This window comes from Arachis ipaensis, chromosome B03, assembly GCF_000816755.2.
Source record: "Arachis ipaensis cultivar K30076 chromosome B03, Araip1.1, whole genome shotgun sequence".
Classification (NCBI taxonomy): domain Eukaryota; kingdom Viridiplantae; phylum Streptophyta; class Magnoliopsida; order Fabales; family Fabaceae; genus Arachis; species Arachis ipaensis.
Window position 1 is genome coordinate 133,040,930 of NC_029787.2, and position 4,130 is coordinate 133,045,059.

Here is a 4,130-nt window from a genome sequence, read left to right on the forward strand (position 1 = left end):
CAATTTTTTTTAAAGTATAGGAGACAAATGAATTATAACAATAAGGGCAATTATCTATATACATATATATTTATTATTTTTTTTTTATAAATTAATAAGGATAATTATTCCCACATAAATTAACGTGAGTCCGTCTCTGATGAGAATGTTAATTATACCTTAAGAGATATGTATAATAAAATTGTTAGGTGAAGGCATCATCTCCTAAGTGATATTAGAGCAGTATTGCAATACTTCAAAAACCAGAAAATTGAAAATCCTTACCTCTATTATGAGCACATGATTGATGTTAAAGGGGTGTTGCAAACTCAATTTTAATGTGATGGAAGAAGCCCGTTAGAATATGAAGTATTTGAGATGTGCTAGCTTTTAATGCAACATACAATAAGAACAAATACTTGTATCCGATAGTAGTATTTTTCAGTGAAAATCATCACAACTGAACAATGGTATTTGAAAGTGCTTTAGTCACTAATGAGAATAAAGATGTCCATGTGTGGTTATTATAATAATTATTGACAGCTATAAAAGAAAAATACATGTATCTATGATTACAGATGGTGCTCCATTATTGAAATTTCTCATTGAGATGGTATTTTCAAATGCCCATTATATATTATGTGTCTGACACTTCACTCGAAATGCCACAAGTAATGTTGGAAACTCAAATTTCATATTTATGTTTAAAAAGTGCATGCTAGGCGATTACAGGATTAATGTCTTCGAGCAGAAGTAGTTTAAAATGGTTGAGAAATTTTGTGTAGCTAAAAGAAATTGGATTATTGGCATATATGAGAAAAGGTATATATGGTATATATGGACTACTGCACATATTCGAGGCAAATTTTTTTTGCAGAATTTAAGACAAATTTTTGATATAAAGGTTCGCACTCTATTATTGCGAAGTATGTTAAATCGCAATATAATTTGGTTGATTTCATAAAGTATTTTAAGAAGTATCTTATCTATCTACGATATAACGAGGTTGAAGCCGACTATGTTTTTATATCTAATCTTCCATTACTTAAAATAAATAGCATTGGAACTTTTGAAAAGATTTGCATCATATATAAATTCAACTAACATATATAGAAAAGACTTTACTCTACTATAAAATATAAAATTACTTTAATACATTTATTCTCACAAGTTTAGCTAAGTTATAAGTTTGATTTATTGAAACTGCATTTGTGAACTAGTTTAAACTCAACTCATTAATAGTTTAAAAAGTTAGGCTCATGTAAGTAGAACTTGAATAAAAATAGATTCAATTCGTTTGGCTCATAAATTGACTTAATATGTGTGTATATTTCTTCTTCTTCTTTACACCTTTATTGTTATTTCTTCTTCTCGTTTTTCTTTATCTTTCTTTTTCGTTATCCTCCTCCTCCCCCTCCTCCTCCTCCTCCTCATCATCATCATCATCATCATCATCATCGTTATCGTTATCGTCATCATCGTCTTATTTTTATATGTATTGTCGTTATCGTTGTCGTTCTCATTCTCATTTATGTTATTGTCAAATTTTTGCACTTGTTCTGATTAATTTTACTACGTTATTTACAGATTTTTTCACTTATTTTTCTATCAAAATTTGTAAATCTGCAACTCAAGTCTTCATGAAATAAATTTTTAATTCCATCACATTATTTAGTTAAAAATTTTGGTGTTAGAGTGAATACATTTCGATGTTATTTTTATTTCTGGCAAGAGTTCAATTTAATAACTGTGAACCTACATTCATTCAATTAAATAAGATTGCAATAGAGTACAAATATGTTCATTCATGTCTAATAAGAGAAATAATGCTCCTAAAAAAAGAAGTAAAATAGAGTAACACAAAAGAAAGAAAGAATAATAATAAGCAAAAAAAAAAAAAAACAAACAATACTAAAGAAGAGATTTTTGTATATTTATAGCAAAATTTTAGTGTCAAAATTAAATTTTTTTTGTGTTGTTTTATATATCATGAAAAAAGGCTTATATGGGCCACTGCACATATTCGAGGCAAGTTTTTTTTTTTCAGGATTTAGGATAAATTCTCGATGTGAAGGTTTGCACTCTATTATTGCAAAATATGCTAAATTGTAATATAATTTGGTTGATTTCACAAAGCATTTGAAGCAGTATCTTATCTATCTGCGATATAACGAGTTTGAAGTCGACTATATTTTCATATTTGATCTTCCGTTACTTAAAAACAGCATTGGAACCTTTGGAGAGATTTGCATCATATATAAATTCAACTAACATACATAGAAAAGACTTTACTCTACTATAAAATATAAAATTACTTTAACACTTTTATTCTCACGAGTTTAGCTATGTTGATTTATTGAAACTGCATTTATGAACTAGTTTCAACTCAACTCATTAATAGTTAAAAAGTTAGGCTCATATACTAATAAGTAGAACTTGAATAAAAATAGATTCAATTTGTTAACTCATAAATTGACTTAATGTGTGTACATTTCTTCTTCTTCCTTAGACCCTTGTTGCTATTTCTTTTTCTCCTTGTTTTTCTTCATCTTTCTTTTTTGTTATCGTCCTCCTTCTCCTCCTCCTTCATCATCATCGTTATCGTCATCGTCATCTTATTCTTATACGTATCGTCATTATCGTTGTCGTTCTCATTCTCATTTATCGTTATTGTCAAATTTTTGCACTTGTTCTGGTTAATTTTGCTACGTTATTTACAAATTTTTTCACTTAGTTTTTCTATCAAAATTTATAAATCAGCAACTCAAGTCTTTATGAAATAAATTCTTAATTTCATCACATCATTTAGTTAGAAATTTTGGTGTTAGAGTGAACACATTTAAGTACTATTTTTGTTTCTGTCAAGAATTCAATCTAATAAGTGTGAACCTATATTCATTCAACTAAATAAGATTGCAATAGAGTACAAACATATTTATTCATGTCTAATAAGAGAAGTAATGCTTCTAAAAGAAGAAGACAGAGAAACAGAAAAGAAAAAAAAAAGAAAAAATAATAATAAGAAGCAAAAAAAGAAATACAACATTAAAGAAGATATTTTTGTGTATTTATAAAAAAATTTGGTGTTAAAATTAAGAAATTTTTATGTTGTTTTATATATCAGATACATCGTCTTCTTATATGTAAATATCACTGTTCATTTTCTTTTGAATTTTTGTACTTGTTCTACTTAATTTCACTACATTATATACAATTTTGTTCACTTATTCTCTTTTCTATTAGAATTTGTGAATCTACAACTCAAATCTTCATGAAATAAGTTCTTAATTCTATCACATTATTTAGTTAGAAATTTCGATGTTAGAGTGAGGATATTTCAGTGTTATTTTTTAGAAATTTATGTGTTGTTTTATATTTGAGATAAGCATTCAACTCATTGAATGTATAATTTATTTAGAAAGATTTAATATTTTTTTGTGTCAATTTTAAGTAATTTTGGCGCTATCTTATTTTATTTTATAGAGCCAATGTAATATTTTAGTATGCGATTTATTTTCTACCTTTTCTATCATTGAGATTGTAAGGTCCCACATCAATTGGGAAGGAGAACGAAGCATGCCTTATAAGGGTGTGGATACCTCTCCCTAGCATGACGCGTTTTGGCTTAAATTCTAGCGTCACTTTAATAAATTTTGATCTTATTTTTATTTCTAGCAAGAATTCAATTCAATAAGTATAAACTTACATTCATTTAACTAACTAATAAGAAGATACCTTTGTGCTTTTATAGCAAAATTTTGGTGTAAAAACTAAGAAATTTTATGTGTTATTTTTAAGAAATTTCGGTGTTATTTTTTTGATAAAGTCTATACAATTAAAAACTTTTCCTCCTCTTCCTCATCTTCTTCATTTACTTCTCATAGTTTTTCTTGTTTCACTCTCGTAAAAAAAACAAAACAAAAAAAAAAGAAAAAATTAAACAAAATTAAAGAACTGCAATACTACATGAGAAAAAGAAACAAAAAAGAAATAAAAATAAAATGTAGCAACAACAATATTAATAAAAAAAGGAGAAGAAGGTGCACAAAAAAATACAGAAAATAGAGCAATGTAATTTTATGTAAATATTGTGTGATTTTATTGAATTTGAACTAACTTAATTAAACTTTGTTATAAAAGAAAAAACTTAA